The following is a 17,322-nucleotide window of genomic DNA, read 5'->3' on the forward strand; positions in this document are numbered from 1 at the left end:
TTTTTTTTCCTTGTTTGTCTTTTTTCTTTTTTTTTTTTTTTTTAACTTTCCCTTCTTTTTTAAATCAACTGTATGAAAAAAAAAGTTAAAAAGAAAACAAACATACAATAAAAGAACATTTCAAAGAGACCATAACAAGGGAGTAAGAAAAAGACAACTAACCTAAGATAACTGCTTAACTTCCAACATGTTCCTACTTTACCCCAAGAAAGTTACATAATATAGCAACATTTCAGTGAACTTGTTCCCACTACATCCATCAGAAATTAACAGACCATAGTCATTTCTGGGCATCCCCAGAACGTTAAATAGCTTATCTGTTCTTCTTGGATTATTGTTCCCCCTTCCTTAATTGCTCTCTACTGCTAGTTCCCCTACATTCTACATTATAAACCATTTGTTTTACATTTTTCAAAGTTCACATTAGTGGTAGCATATAATATTTCTCTTTTTGTGCCTGGCTTATTTTGCTCAGCATTATGTCTTCAAGGTTCATCCATGTTGTCATATGTTTCACCAGATCGTTCCTTCTTACTGCCGCGTAGTATTCCATCGTGTGTATATACCACATTTTATTTATCCACTCATCTGTTGAAGGACATTTGGGTTGTTTCCATCTCTTGGCAATTGTGAATAATGCTGCTATGAACATTGGCGTGCAGATATCTGTTCGTGTCACTGCTTTCCGATCTTCCGGGTATATACCGAGAAGTGCAATTGCTGGATCGAATGGTAGCTCTATATCTAGTTTTCTAAGGAACTGCCAGACTGACTTCCAGAGTGGCTGAACCATTATACAGTCCCACCAACAATGAATAAGAGTTCCAATTTCTCCACATCCCCTCCAGCATTTGTAGTTTCCTGTTTGTTTAATGGCAGCCATTCTAACCGGTGTTAGATGGTATCTCATTGTGGTCTTAATTTGCATCTCTCTAATAACTAGTGAAGCTGAACATTTTTTCATGTGTTTCTTGGCCATTTGTATTTCCTCTTCAGAGAACTGTCTTTTCATATCTTTTGCCCATTTTATAATTGGGCTGTCTGTACTATTGTCATTGAGTTGTAGGATTTCTTTGTATATGCAAGATATCAGTCTTTTGTCAGATACATGGTTTCCAAAAATTTTTTCCCATTGAGTTGGCTGCCTCTTTACCTTTCTGAGAAATTCCTTTGAGGTGCAGAAACTTCTAAGCTTGAGGAGTTCCCATTTATCTATTTTCTCTTGTTGCTTGTGCTTTGGGTGTAAAGTCTAGGAAGTGGCCTCCTAATACAAGGTCTTGAAGATGTTTTCCTACATTATCTTCTAGGAGTTTAATGGTACTTTCTTTTATATTGAGATCTTTGGTCCATTTTGAGTTAATTTTTGTGTAGGGGGTGAGGTAGGGGTCCTCTTTCATTCTTTTCGATATGGATATCCAACTCTCCCAGCCCCATTTGTTGAAAAGACCATTATGGCTCAGTTCGGTGACTTTGGGGGCCTTATCAAAGATCAGTCGGCCATAGATCTGAGGGTCTATCTCCGAATTCTCAATTCGATTCCATTGATCTATGTGTCTATCTTTGTGCCAGTACCATGCTGTTTTGGCAACTGTGGCTTTATAATAAGCTTCAAAGTCAGGGAGTGTAAGTCCTCCCACTTCGTTTTTCTTTTTTAGAGTGTCTTTAGCAATTCGAGGCATCTTCCCTTTCCAAATAAATTTGATAACTAGCTTTTCCAAGTCTGCAAAGTAGGTTGTTGGAATTTTGATTGGGATTGCATTGAATCTGTAGATGAGTTTGACATCTTAATGACATTTAGTCTTCCTATCCATGAACATGGAATATTTTTCCATCTTTTAAGGTCCCCTTCTATTTCTTTTAGTAGAGTTATGTAGTTTTCTTTGTATAGGTCTTTTACATCTTTGGTTAAGTTGATTCCTAGGTACTTGATTTTTTTAGTTGCTATTGAAAATGGTATCTTTTTCTTGAGTGTCTCTTCAGTTTGTTCATTTCTAGCATATAGAAACATTACTGACTTATGTGCATTAATCTTGTATCCCGCTACTTTGCTAAATTTGTTTATTAGCTCTAGTAGCTGTATCGTTGATTTCTCAGGGTTTTCTAGATATAAGATCATATCATCTGCAAACAATGACAGTTTTACTTCTTCTTTTCCAATTTGGATGCCTTTTATTTCTTTGTCTTGCCGGATTGCCCTGGCTAGCACTTCCAGCACAATGTTGAATAACAGTGGTGACAGCGGGCATCCTTGTCTTGTTCCTGATCTTAGAGGGAAGGCTTTCAGTCTCTCACCATTGAGTACTATGCTGGCTGTGGGTTTTTCATATATGCTCTTTATCATGTTGAGGAAGTTTCCTTCAATTCCTACCTTTTGAAGTGTTTTTATCAAAAAGGGATGTTGGATTTTGTCAAATGCTTTTTCAGCATCTATTGAGATGATCAATTGATTTTTCCCTTTCGAGTTTTTAATGTGTTGTAATACATTGATTGTTTTTCTTATGTTGAACCATCCTTGCATGCCTGGAATGAACCCCACTTGGTCATGGTGTATGATTTTTTTAATGTGTCTTTGGATTCGATTTGCAAGTATTTTGTTGAGGATTTTTGCATCTATATTCATTAGGGAGATTGGCCGGTAGTTTTCCTTTTGTAGCATCTTTGCCTGGTTTTGGTATTAGATTGATGTTAGCTTCATAAAATGAGTTAGGTAGTGTTCCATTTTTTTTCAATGTTTTGAAAGAGTTTGAGTAAGATTGGTGTCAGTTCTTTCTGGAAAGTTTGGTAGAATTCCCCTGTGAAGCCATCTGGCCCTGGGCATTTATTTGTGGGAAGATTTTTGATGACTGATTGGATCTCTTTGCTTGTGATGGGTTGGTTGAGGTCTTCTATTTCTTCTCTGGTCAGTCTAGGTTGTTCATATGTTTCCAGGAAATTGTCCATTTCTTCTACATTATCCAGTTTGTTGCCATACAGTTGTTCATAATATCCTCTTATAATTTTTTTAATTTCTTCAGGATCTGCAGTTATGTCACCTTTTTCATTCATTATTTTGTTTATATGGGTCTTCTCTCTTTTTGATTTTGTCAGTCTAGCTAGGGGCTTGTCAATCTTGTTGATCTTCTCAAAGAACCAACTTTTGGTGATATTTATCCTCTCTATTGTTTTTTTGTTCTCTATGTCATTTATTTCTGCTTTAATCCTTGTTATTTCTTTTCTTGTACTTGGTTTAGGATTGGTTTGCTGTTCATTTTCTAGCTTCTTCAGTTGATCCATTAGTTCTTTGATTTTGGCTCTTTCTTCCTTTTTAATATATGCGTTTAGTGCTATAAATTTCCCCCTTAGCACTGCTTTTGCTGCATCCCATAGGTTTTGGTATGTTGTGTTCTCATTTTCATTCGTCTCTATATATTTAGCAATTTCTCTTGCTATTTCTTCTTTAACCCACTGATTGTTTAGGAGTGTGTTGTTTAACCTCCAGGTATTTGTGAATTTTCTAAGTCTCTGATGGTTATTGACTTCTAATTGTATTCCATTGTGGTCAGAGAATGTGCTTTGAATAATTTCAATCTTTTTAAATTTATTGAGGCTTGTTTTATGTCCCAGCATATGATCTATTCTGGAGAAAGTTCCGTGAGCACTAGAAAAGTATGTGTATCCTGGTGATTTGGGATGTAATGTCCTGTAGATGTCTGTTAAATCTAATTCATTTATCAGATTGTTTAGGTTTTCAATTTCCTTATTGGTCTTCTGTCTGGTTGATCTATCTATAGGAGAGAGTGATGTGTTGAAGTCTCCCACAATTATTGTGGAAACATCAATTGCTTCCTTTAGTTTTGCCAGTGTTTCTCTCATGTATTTTGTGGCACCTTGATTGGGTGCATAGACATTTACGATTGTTATTTCTTCTTGCTGAATTGCCCCTTTTATTAGTATGTAGTGGCCTTCTTTGTCTCTCAAAACATCCCTGCATTTGAAGTCTATTTTATCTGAGATTAATATTGCTACACCTGCTTTCTTTTGGCTGTAGCTTGCATGAAATATTTTTTTCCATCCTTTCACTTTGAGTTTCTTTGTGTCCCTGTGTCTAAGACGAGTCTCTTGTATGCAACATATTGATGGTTCATTTTTTTTGATCCATTCTGCGAATCTATATCTTTTAATTGGGGAGTTTAATCCATTTACATTCAACATTAAAACCGTGAAGGCATTTCTTGAATCGGCCATCTTATCCTTTGGATTATGTTTGCCATATTTTTCCCTCTCTCTATTAATATCCTTTATTGTACCCATACCGAATCTCTTTAGTACTGAACCTTTCTCCAAGTCTCTCTGTCCTGTCTTTGTTTCTCTGTCTGTAGGGCTCCCTTTAGTATCTCCAGTAGGGCAGGTCTCTTGTTAGCAAATTCTCTCAGCATTTCTTTGTCTGTGAAAAATTTAAGCTCTCCCTCCAATTTGAAGGAGAGCTTTGCTGGATAAAGTATTCTTGGCTGGAAATTCCTCTCACTCAGAATTTTAAATATATCGTGCCACTGCCTTCTCGCCTCCATGGTGGCTGCTGAGTAGTCACTACTTAGTCTTATGCTGTTTCCTTTGTATGTGGTGAATTGCTTTTCTCTTGCTGCTTTCAGAACTTGCTCCTTCTCTTCTGTGTTTGACAGTGTGTTCAGTATATGTCTCGGAGTGGGTTTTTTTTGGATTTATTCTATTTGGAGTTCGCTGAGCATTTATGATTTGTGTATTTATGTTGTTTAGAAGATTTGGGAAGTTTTCCCCAACAATTTCTTTGAATACTCTTCCTAGACCTTTACCCTTTTCTTCCCCTTCTGGGACACCAATGAGTCTTATATTCGGACGTTTCATATTATCTATCATATCCCTGAGGTCCATTTCGAGTTTTTCAATTTTTTTCCCCATTCTTTCTTTTATGCTTTCATTTTCCATTCTGTCATCTTCCAGGTCACTGATTCGTTGTTCAACTTCCTCTCGTCTTGTACTATGAGTGTCCAGAATCTTTTTAATTTGGTCAACAGTTTCTTTAATTTCCATAAGATCATCCATTTTTTTATTTAGTCTTGCAATGTCTTCTTTATGCTCTTCTAGGGTCTTCTTGATTTCCTTTATCTCCCGTACTATGGTCTCATTGTTCATCTTTAGTTCTTTGAGTAGCTGCTCTAGGTGCTGTGTCTCTTCTGGTCTTTTGATTTGGGTGCTTGGGCTTGGGTTATCCATATCGTCTGGTTTTTTCATATGCTTTATAATTTTCTGTTGTTTTTGGCCTCGTGGCATTTGCTGAACTTGATAGGGTTCTTTTAGGGTTTGTAGACCTATTGAAGTCCTTATCTCTAATTTATCAGATCTACAGCTTCGTGGAGTACACTTTCTCTAACTAACCAGCAGGTGGCGTCCACGAGCCACCTGTTCTCCACAAGCCAGATCTCCCCTGCTTAGCCTTTTTGGTGAGTGGGGGAGTGAGTCTTGTGGGGCCCAATTGGTGTACCAAGCTTGCGTGTGTAGTTGGTGTTGCCTGCCCTGTATGTGGGGCGTGTTTCTGGGCAGTCGGGGAGGGGGGGTGGCCCTAACAATCAAATATCCCTGATGATCCTAGAGTTTTAAATCTGCTGCAACAGTCTAATCCTTCAGTTCAGTCCTGCCACAGTTTGTCTCTGCCACTGACCCACAAGTCTTTGGTATTGGCGTATGGCTCCTGAGACTTGCAAGTGGGCCCCTCTTCCAGGCTGTGCACCCCGGGTCCTCTGTTGAGGGATGACTGTGCTATGTCACAGGTGAGTGCCGTCCCCCCAGGGCAGTTCTGGGCTGCTGGGCTGTGTAGGGAGGCTCCCAGTCTGCTCAAATGATGGCTGAATGGGGCTTTGTTAATTCACACTGCTCCACCTTCCCAGGTCTGGGACATTCAGCTGAGGTTGCAGGGAAGGCTAATGTCCGCGCCCAGTTTTGTGGTGTGTGCCTGTTATTTGAAGCACTTCCGTCACACTGGGTTGTCTGGGGCAGCTCTGGGCTATGGGGCTGGCGATGGGCAGGAGTGTTTCCTGTCCACCAGGATGGTGGCTGTGAGCGGACACCCCCCTTTTCTTGGGAAGTTGTGGTGTTTAGTGAATTTTCTCAGCCACTGGATTATTGCCTTTTGTCTCAGAGCTCTCTTAGTTCTGCTCTTGACTTGACATGCCCAAATTGCAATTCTTTGAAGCTTTCTGTATTGAGCTTCTTAGAGTAATTGTTTTAGAAAAAGCAAAAAGGATTTAAAAAAAAAAACAAAAAAAACAAAAAGAAAAAAAAGGCCCTCCTCAGAGATCTAATGGGTTATTGAAATGCTAATAGACAAAGCAACCAGGGCCATTAAGGAAAGGTGCACAGGGCAGAGAGATCAGCTTTGCTTCGGGATTTGCATATGCGCCTCAAGGCCTGAGCTCCGCCCTTCCCCCCTCCGTGCTCACCAGAACTCCAAAAATCCTCCGCTTCCACTCTGGAGTTTTTCGTGCTGTTCCTTCTCCATGCCTGTCTCCTCTCTGCTGGGCTGGCTTCCCTCAGAGTCTCTGGTGTCTGGTCTCAGTCTATCTATGGTTGGAGTTTGAATCAGTAGAATGAGTTTTCGATAAGAGCAGCCACTGCAGTTCTCCCTTCTCCTTCCCGGAGCTGACAGCCCCTCCTCCCCCGGGACTGAGCCTGGCAGGGAGGGGCGCGGGTCCCCTGGCCGCAAAAACCCACAGATTTCGCTGATCTCAGCAGTTCCACATTTTCATGAGTGTTGTATGAAGTATGCCCAAAGACAGATTGCTCCGTGGTGTCCAGTCCACGCAGCTCCCGGCTCTCTACCTACTTTCCTGGAGGAGCAACCAAAACCTACAGCTCACCAGTCTGCCATCTTGCCCCGCCTCCTGGATATGAGCAAGGTTTTTAAGACTCATCTCCCCCAAACATAGACCATGAAGCAAGAACACTTAAAATTGCAGTAAGAAGTTTAGGTTGAACTATAAGAAAGAACTTAATGAAATGTGCAAATAGTTAAATACTAAAGGAAGGAAACATGTGGACTGTGAGATTTCTTCTGAAGGGCCTTGAGACAGGAGATCTGCTCAAACACAGGAATGTTTGCCAAGAACCTGTCTGGAATTAGAGGGATAGATTATATGACCGCTAAGTCCCATTAGATCAGGAGGATCTCCAGGAGGCTACAGCTGCTTTGCCTGGGTGCTGGGGATGTGGCCCTTCTCCCCACCAAACCCATGCCCCCCAGACAGGGCTCAGGCAGTGCAGATGTAGATATAAATAACCCCATGACTTTCTGTCTTTGAAGCAAATGCCTCCAGCCATTGCCCAAATGGGATTGAGGGAACAGGAGAAGGGTGCACAGAGGAGGGAAAGTGTGTGTGTGAGGGGGAGACAATGCAGGGAGGTTTCTGAGAAATGAATGATGGTGATGAGGTTTTGTTTTATCTCACCTCCTAAGTGTGTGTCTATGTGTGTTTATATGAGTTATATGCCTATTCAAGGAGAGCAGCTGTCCTACTTTTGAGGAAAGGGGTGGGAACGTCCTCCAAAATGTTTCTTCCTTTCTTTTCCCGCTACCATCATCCTAATTCACGGTCTCATTTGTCTTCCTAGAATATTGCTCTAGCTTCCAATTTTTCTGGCTGCTAGTCTCCGTCTCTGAGTAATCCTTACTTAACATTGTTTCCCAATTCACCCTTCTGGTCAAAAACTTTAATTCCCATTGTGTTCCAGATGCAGCCCAAATTCCTCAGTCTATCATTTAGGACCCTCTATAATTGGACCCCAGCCTAGCAGCCTAGACTCACCTCTTTTTCCCCTACTGGGTGTATCCCAGACTGCAGGAAAATTAGCTTCCTGAACATTTCATTTTGTACTTTTGCACCTTCATAGCTTTGCTCATATTTTGCCTTCACCTAAATACTCTCCCCTCCACCCATAAAAAAACCTGTCCATCCCTGTATGTGCTGAGTCCTCTGTCTCCCTCCTTGGCCAGTATGGCAGTGTTCAGTCTTGTGTAAAGTAGGCCACCTGGCCCTTGGGCCAGCATTAATGTAGACAAATGATGGCATATGTTACCATATTCTGTTGATGAGAACAAGCAGCTCCCTCCACTGTCCCACATCATAGATTCTCTGGCCTCAAGCCCAGGTTCACAACCCTGCATAGATCAGTCCTGACTGATCCATCTGTTGACCATACCTGTTGTTTACCTCTAGACAAGAGGGTATAGAATAAACTTTCAACCAGCTCCCAACTTGGAGCAGTGTAAAGGCAGGAGCATAGCTCACTGGTATCGTAGTGGCCCAGTATAGGCCTAGAGTGCAATGAAGTCTCTGGATCTAAGGTTTCAGCAGGAAAGAATAGACTGGTGACTAGAGCGCTCAGAAAGGTGGGGAGGGAGCGGATGCTCATCTATCTATTTATATATATATATATATATCTATATATATATATATATAGATATATATATATAGATAGATAGATATATATATAGTCATTCTTATTCTCCTCCAGCAACAGCCTTTTCTTGTTCAGAATTTAGAATGTGATGTTGCATCTCATGCTTTGGGTTTCACTGTTTCCAGCCAGGTTCTTCTCTCTCTTCCCTCCCTCCCTCCCTCTATCCCTTTCTCTCTTCCTATCTTCCTTTCTTTCTCATGGGTGGATTGAGTGCCTATTATTTGCAAGAGATGAAGTCCCTGCTCTCAGGAAACTTCAGAAATTATATATTCAGCGTGATTGGCAAGTGTTTGTCCATGGCAGGAGGATCTAGCTGAGGTGGCAAAATCTCACTGAGGTGAGATTTAAGAAAGACACTGCATTATTATTCTCTTTGATGAAAGAAGTACATAAAACACTGCCTGGAAAACCATGTGGAAAGGGGAGTGGGCAATGGAGGACACAAAGAGAAAGACAAAGGGCAGGATGTCAGAGGTGTCCTTCAATTTCTCACCACTCCAGTCCAGCCTGACTCCAGAGCCAGATGCAAATTAGAAGCTTAAGGCTCAAACCTGATGTGTTAACCACCGCTATATTGGCCATCTGTTAGGTTGCTTGCCAGCTTGTGTTTCCCCCTTGTTTTAGTTTCCTGGCTGCTAAAACAAATACCATACAATGGGTTGGCTTAACAACAGGAATTTATTGGTTCACAGTTTCAGAAGCTAGAAGGGTTGCTTCCCCCTGAGGTTGATTTCTTCTAGCTAGCCAGCAATCTTTGGGGTTCATTGGCTTTTCCATCACATGGCAGTGCACATTGTGGCATCTTTTCCTTTCTCTTCCGGGTTCCATTGACTTCCAGCTTCTGGCTGCTCCCAGTGGCTTCTTTTCTCCATGTCCAATTTCCTTTGCTTATAAGGACTTCAGCCATATTGGATGAAAGCCCACCCTCATTCAGTTTGGCCTCACCCTAACTAATGACATCTTCAGAGGTCCTATTGCCAAATGAATTCACAGTCATAGGACTAGGGGTTGGGACATGAACATGTCTTTTATGGGGGGCATGATTCAGTTCCCAATACCCTTCTTACCTCATGCCCCAGCCCATTTGGTCTGCTTTCTACAGCTCCCTTCCGTTCCAGAAGCTTTGGACCGCAGGACCTCCTGGGTGGCTGGACCTGTAATGGGTAACATTGGGAGTGGTCAGAGGCCATGTTCTCTGCCTTATAGATAGAAACGAAGATTCAGTTTGATTTCTGCCTAGAGTTCCGTGACTGCCCTTGAGTCCTTATAATGCAGTGAAATATTAATCTTACGTGTTTTTTTTATGTGTACTTCCGATGCATGCATGATCTTTCCCTAGCCAGACGCTTCCACAATGCCCCAAAGAGAAGCAGAGGGTTAAAGCAATAATGCAAAGATAAAAGAACAATGTTCAAAATAAGATGTTGAAAATAAAAAGGGATAGAGTTTTTACCATCACAATAGGAAGGAAAGAACAGTGAAATAACCAAGTCACTTTAGATGTGTTGATTTTCTCATTGTTCCCTGAAATCTAACACATTTCACACCTCTGTGCCTTTACACATGCTTTGCTTCTGGGCAGGCAATGCTCTCCTCCCCTTAGCTCTGCTCAGCAAACTCCAGTCCATCTTTTAAGATTTACCCAGGCCAAAAGTCCTCTCTAAGAAGCTTTCCCTGAAAGCTCTACATAGCTGGGTGCTACCCTAGCCTTCTGTTCTACTCTCCATTAAAGCACTCTGCTTCTTATAACTCCTTATTTACATTTTTGTCTCCTCCTCTAGGCTGTAAACATCTGATGAGAGGGATTTGGTTCTTCGCCTCTGCATTCCTCATCCCAGCATGGTGCCTGACACATAGTAGGTAGTTGATGAGAGTTTTTTAAATTACTTAATGCAGAATTCAGTTTCAAATGGCCTAGTCTTATTGCAGTTTCTGGTCCTAGGAACCTAGTCACTGAGAATTGATTGTAAACACTTGAGCCATGGCCCAACAAATTCCTGGGCATTTCTGGTTTTCAGTCCTCAACACAATATCAGGTGGCCCTAACCAGGATTGCAAAGAGCCTGGCACTCACTGCCGCGTACTCTGGCAGCCTGATAATAACTACAGCCACTGCACTTTCTAGGCAAAGTGAGAGAGCCCAGACTCTGCAGCCTCCTTGGTGACCAAGAAGAAGCTTTTCATCCCTGTCTCTGGGCTTCAGTTTCTCCATCTGCCATGTGGCTGTGGGTCCTAATTAGAAAGCTCTTAGAGATTGCTGAAAGGACTGTTACTGTACAGCAGTACAAAGGGTATTATGTCACAGTGGTATAAGAGTACAACAAATAATGTGAACTAGGAATAATAAGGGCATTTATCCTAGAAGCGCATTGATTTAAACCACAAAAGCTCTTTGGAACAGGGCTTGAGAATTATAAAAGCCTGAGCAATCAACAACCCCTGTGGGAGCAGGGCTCAAGCCAGGCTGTTGCTGGAGAGTTCATTCAGTCTTTATTGGCCAACCAGTTTTGTCCCTCAGGTATTCTCACTTTGGTGAAATTTTCCTGCTGTAATGGGTCCAGCCTGTCTGCTGGGTTCTGGGGAGAAACTACGGTTACTTCCACATCCCTTGCATAAGAAGCAAAGAATTGGTTGGAGTGCAGCTCAGTTGAATTTTTGTTCTCTGTGTGATGAAGACAGGTCTCTAGATAATGAAAAAGTAATCACCACTTTTGCTTCTAAAATCTGGATGGCAGAGAGGTCATCTGGGTCGCACCTTGACCCAGCCATTACTATCTCTAGTCAGCAACTTGGGAAAGCCACCCAGATACACAGTGTCTCTGCAAAATAAAAAGTCACCCTAACAAGTATATCATCCTGGAGTGGAAATGTACATTTAAGCATGGCTCCAAGAGCAGAAAGAGCAGAACATGGAAAGAAAAAGAATTGTGACTGTGGTTGCACAAAAATTTAAAACTTCCAAATGGTAAAAAAGCATCATAAAACCGACTACAAGATAAAAAGAATAAACCGTAGGGGATATATTTGCAACATTTGTAACAGACAAGGAAGTAATATTCTTAATATATAAAGGTCTTTAATAAATAGTTAAGAAAAAGACCAGCACTCCAACAGAAAAAGAGGCTGAGGACAAAGAGAATCCACAAAAGAAAAAATGCAAATGTTCAAACAGTTGCTAAAGAATTGTAATAATGAAAGAACTGTAAATTTAAACAATGAGAGTTTGTGGGGTGGGTGGGTAGGTTGGTACAATTTTTCTAGATGAACGAGTGTGTCAAAAATCATGTAAAGATTACACTTCTAAGATGTTTTTCCTAAGACAATGATTAGATGAGAGAGCAGAGATACGAAAGGATATATATGAAATGTGGTTTATTAAGACAAAAATTGGAAATAATTTAAAGTTTTAACAGTAGGGATTGATCAAAAAAGTCTGCTAATGCCATACAATACAATTTAAGACTGATGATGATGTACATCTGCTGATTGACATGGAAATACGTCCATGATATATTCTTGAGTTAAAAAAAAATAAGGTTATAGCGCAGTGTAGTATTTTTTTAAACTATATATTTAGTTTGCTCTCAAAAAATTATGTATTTATATGTATATGTGCATAAGTAAGCATTTGAGAGGTCTGTCAAAATAAGGTCACTATTTCTAAATAGTGCATGTATTACTTAAGTAAAAGAAGCAATCAAAAGGTTTGCTTTAATTTTTACATGGGCCTGCAGTTAAAAAAAAAAAAATCACCTCAGCTCTGCGACTTACTTGCTAACATATGTTTCAGGCATGTAAAATAACTTAAGAATACATTTCCTTATGACTCCAATCCTGAAACATGAATGGAAGTCCCCCAAAATGCAAGGCCCATTTAAATTATATACGGTCTTTAGAACAGCGCATATGCAAATACCTGTTTACGCCACCTCCTTTGTCTGGGCCAGGGCCTGGGAGATGACGGCAGGCTCTCTGGACTGCCCTCTGCACTCTTCCCTGTGTCTTTAAGATATAATCCACCGGTTTCATCTTGGGGATCTCAGAGAGGGCATACATAGCCCTGGAGTTGGGAACATGAGGTAGTAAAGAAGGCTAGGAGCAGACAAAGAGCTGGAGAGAGAGGCATGGAAAAGGGACCATAGCAAGGAGGAAATAGGAAATGTCCCTAAGTCAACTCCGTTTTCATCTTTTTTATTTTTAAAGCACACATGCTTACCTAATGGCTGCCTGTTTCCTAAATCATAAAATAATATCTGGACACAAGGAAGGATGGGTGGTTAAATTTAAGTATAATTTTAGTATTGTTTACCCCAGAAACATGTAAATTCGCTATTTTCGTCTGTCAGTATTGTCAATCGAATGTATATCAACCTTCATTGAGTGCCTGTGGAGGGTATAGGATTGGTTAGGCCTGTGGGAAGTACCAGGGTGAGTACATTCTTGCCTCGGGCCCACTCATGATGTTATAGAAGTTCCTGAAATGTGAGACAAAATGCAAGCTGTGATAAGTGATACCACAAAGAACAACAAAGGAAAAGATGAATTCACATCAAAATTCTGTACATGCATTCCTGATTTCTAATTCCATCAATATTGTGTGTGCATATGTATTTTAAAGAGGCTGGTTACTTCCATGTAATAGTTATCTGTGTTGTACTGGCCCCAGGAGGGACAATTATTGGAGCAGACTAGGGTTTGCAGCAGCTTGTAGTAGTGGACTTTCCCTCCAGGGGGCTGCCATTAATGGTCTTACCTCCCTAGACAACTCCCTTTCCTTGTATCTCTAGTTGAAAATTCCACGTTCCTGGAAGAGAGAATCTGGCTGGTCTAATCTGGGCAGGTTAGGGTATAAAACATGGTGGCCTGAAAGCTCCTAGGTGTGTGGTGGTTGTGTGTATGTCAGAAGGTGGGAGGGGAGGTTGAACTGTTCCCCCAAAAAAGCAGCTGAGAAGATAACCCACTGGGTGTCCACTGCAATTCTAAGTATGTATCTACCTTTCCTATATGCGTGTCTTTAAGTCACTCAAATGTGAAAACAGACGGCATGGAGATGCCCAATGATTGCCTTCAAATTTTACATTGTGTGGTATGTTCCATTTAGTTTACCTCTTTTCTGGCAGTAAAAAGCATCATGTGATTACTTGCTGTTTGTTAAGTGATAGTAGAGTCTGACTGCTAGGTTGCCTTTCAAAAGTGTGCTACCCGTATATTTAGGTACTATTAGGATCATGTATTCAGATGCTTAGTCATTTGCTCAAGCAAACACTGAGTAGCAACTACGTGTTTGATCCATGGTTGCTTTGCAGTCTAGGGTGGGAGTCCATGATACATATAACAGTGAAGTGATACAAGCTATAAAAAATTAAAATCCATCTTATCTTTTAACTCCTTGCCTTGGTTATAGATGATATGCAAGAAATATCTATTTCCAAACAGACAAGCTTCCTTAATTGGGAATAAACACAGCTGGTAACTGCAGCAGCAAGCACAATAACAAATTTCATTGCAAATCTACAATGCACAGAGCCCTTAATACAACTTTTAGGGCATCAGAGAGAAAGAGGAGGTCTATTTCTGGCCCTAAAGAAGGAGCTGACAGTCTCAAAGGAGAGATTGTGCCGGTGGCTCAGAATTTCCACAGAGGAAGGGCTTGGGGGCCTCATTTGGTTGGGAGGGAGTGGTCTTGGGAACCTGGCTTGCTGTATTTGCCTGAAATTGGGAAAATACTAGCATGGCAAAGAGGGAGGTGAATGTGTAGTGGTGGAGTGGGGTGATGATGGAGATTAGATGCGGTGGCTGAAGCTTCCCCAACCCTGCCCTAGAAATCAGCACAAGACATGGGTAAAAATATATCATACATATACAAAAGAAACATTGGGAAAATGCAAGTGGGAATCAGGGAACTTGGCCTCTGGTACCAGTTTTGCTGCTGACTGGGGCAGGTCTTCTGGACCATGGTCAGAGCTCTACAGCCTGCCTTCTTTACTTCAGGAGGTTCTGAGGACAGATGTGAGAGCAGATGTGATGTGTAAGATAATCAGATAAACCTTGTCAAAGCAACCTTGGGTAAGGACCTCTATTCACTTGGTTTACCTGGTCAGGGCACCCTGATCTTGATTTCAACAGCGTGGCAGAATCTACCCAGTTCACATATGCAGCGGCTTTATACAATGCGTAAAGACAGCAAAAGGAGTAGATGAGAATAACTAAATCTGCCTGACTGAAAGAGAATTGCTTTGCTTAATTATAAATTTACCCAGCCAACCCCTAATAAAATACGATATATGCTATTATATGATACAATATGATCAGTTTGCTTCCAATTCCCTTCTTACTAAGAGACCAGAAAAGGCACTTGATCAAGCATGACTGAGATGAATGTAGAGGCAGGGTTGTGTATGGCAAGGAAACAGAGACTGGAGTCACTGCAAAGTGTCTAGCATCCCAGCTCTGCCACTGACCAGTTGTGCAACTTCAGCCATGTTAGTTGAGCTATCTGGGCCTTAGTTTCCTCATTTATAAATTGGAGATAACAGAACCTGTTTCGTAGGGTTATTGGGGGGATTAAAGATTAACAGAGACATAAAGTGTGAAGGATATACTAGATGCCAAATAATAGTGGCTATTTGCTTCATTCTTGTTTGTAATAAATTATTTTTCCTCTTGCTTGTTCTGAGTTTTCCTAGTCCTCACCTGGGTATACTCTGCTGCTCATGACCCTTGTCAAACTGGGCAACAATGTTCTTTTCTTAATTTAAGGTCCCTGATTCTATATGAAGTATCTGGTTTTAGACACTTGTCTCAACTCTTAGACCGACCAACAGAGATCTGAGTGCACCATCCCAGCCTCCTGCCTGCAGGGATGGGAGAGTGGTGCGTGACCAGGGGTCCCAGCTGAGTGCTGGGTCAAGTGAAGAGAGGGATTGGGGGTCAGCCGTCCTAATTAGGAGTAAGCTGTAAGGTTGCTTCCCAGCCTGAGATACATGATTTAAATTTTTTTCTCTGTTTACCTCATTGATCCAAAGAGACTAGCCAAAACCTAGAGAGGCCAGCTGACTCACCCAAGGTCCCACATTGAGCAACGACTGGACTGTGATTAGTAGGTCTGGCCTTTGGACCATCATCACAGAGCTGGAAGAGACCTTGAGCTGTTGAGAACAGAGCCAGCTCCCAGTGGAAACTAAACTCATGAATGCAGCATTCAGTGGGCTAACAAAATGCCACATTGATTGGTAAAATATTTCTTGAGAAAATATATAACTTGATAAGAAAAAAAATGCAAATAGTTTTTACTATGTCCATTCATTTAACAAAATATTTAGCAACAACACTAGGCAACACGTAATGCCCATTAAGTTCTCTTTGAGAGTGTTTCCTCCTCTTGTAACCCTTCCTAATTGGAGATTAGGAGAGGGAGGCTCTGGGGATGACTTCCGAGCATGTTCTTGAACTGGGGATCAGCCTGTGTTAAATCTCCAGGCCTCCTGCCAGACATAGACTTGTGATTGGGAATGGAGAGGAGAAAATAGTGTGAAAGTGAACCAGGCAGAGGTCAGAGAGAAGATTGCCACAGATCAGGGGTCAGCTGAGAGGTGAGCAGGAACAGTGTCAGTCTCTAGCAGAGACACATGGAGATGTAGTGACCAGAGAGGAGGGGAACAACGGAGATAGGAGGATTGGGTATGGGCCTTAAGCAAAGAAAGGAAGCAGGAAGCTTCTCTGTCAGGATCCACCCAATACAATTTGTATTAGTCAGAGTTTAATCACAGAAGCAGAACTATTATGAGTATTATGGAATAAGGAATTTATTATGAGAATTAGACCTTACACAATTGTGGTAGGAGCTGGGGAAGTAGAGATCTAAAAGGGGAGTTGAAGGATTATAGAAAGGTCACTAACAAGCCCAGCCAGGAGAATGGGGCAAAATTTGCAGAAGGCAAGGCAGTTCTGGCTGCTGTAATGGGACCACAAAGGGGCTGGTGTAGAAGTCTTTGGAAGAATGTTGACCCATTGTGGCTCCTGCCTCTGTGGGTTCACAGCTTCGCATCTGATGGTGACGTGGGGTCACTGTTGATCAGCAGGTCTTGTAGTCACAGCAGGGGAGAATGAGGACAACCAGGAGCCACCTGCCTCTCACCGCCTCTAACCAACGATGACCTTCAGAGTGAAACAACTGTTGTGTCACTCTTGGCCACCTCTAACCCAGAACCATAAGGGAAGAGAGTTCTGAGAAATGTAGTTTCCAGTGTAACCAAGGTATCACTAGAACACTGCAACACTGGTCAAGGGAAGGGGAACAATCTCAGTTCTTAGACACATAAAGACTCAAATTTTTGAAGTTTAAAAAAGTGTGTAGTAGAGAGGAAAAGTTTGTCAGAGTATTTTTGTTCATCATGATCAAGACTCCTTGGGCTATAAGTGACAGAAATTCTAAAACAAACTGGCTTAAGCAAAAAGAGAGAGAGAGACCACTTTGGGGAAAAACTCTTGAAGTAGCTCAAAGAATCCAGAGACTAGTTGTCAGATAATGCCACGGTGGTCAGACATGACACCACAGAACATATTCTCTTCCCCTGTTTCCCTCTGTCTTTCATTGTCTCATCTCTGCTTCTCTCTGGTTGGTGACCTCATTCTCCCAGTCTTCTCATGTGGCAGCTCTGGGGCTACATTTATATAGCTCCATGACCAGAAAGGAAAGAAAGTTTTCCCCCTCAGCTTTATTTAGAAAAATCCCTGGTTTGGGGGATCAGTCCTTGGATGAATCCCCAGACCACTGGCGAGGTGGATAGGATGCTATTTTGCTTAAGCCAGGGCCACATGGCCGCCATATCTGTGACCTGGAGAGGAAGGGGC

This window comes from Choloepus didactylus, chromosome 2, assembly GCF_015220235.1.
Source record: "Choloepus didactylus isolate mChoDid1 chromosome 2, mChoDid1.pri, whole genome shotgun sequence".
Lineage (NCBI taxonomy): Eukaryota > Metazoa > Chordata > Mammalia > Pilosa > Megalonychidae > Choloepus > Choloepus didactylus.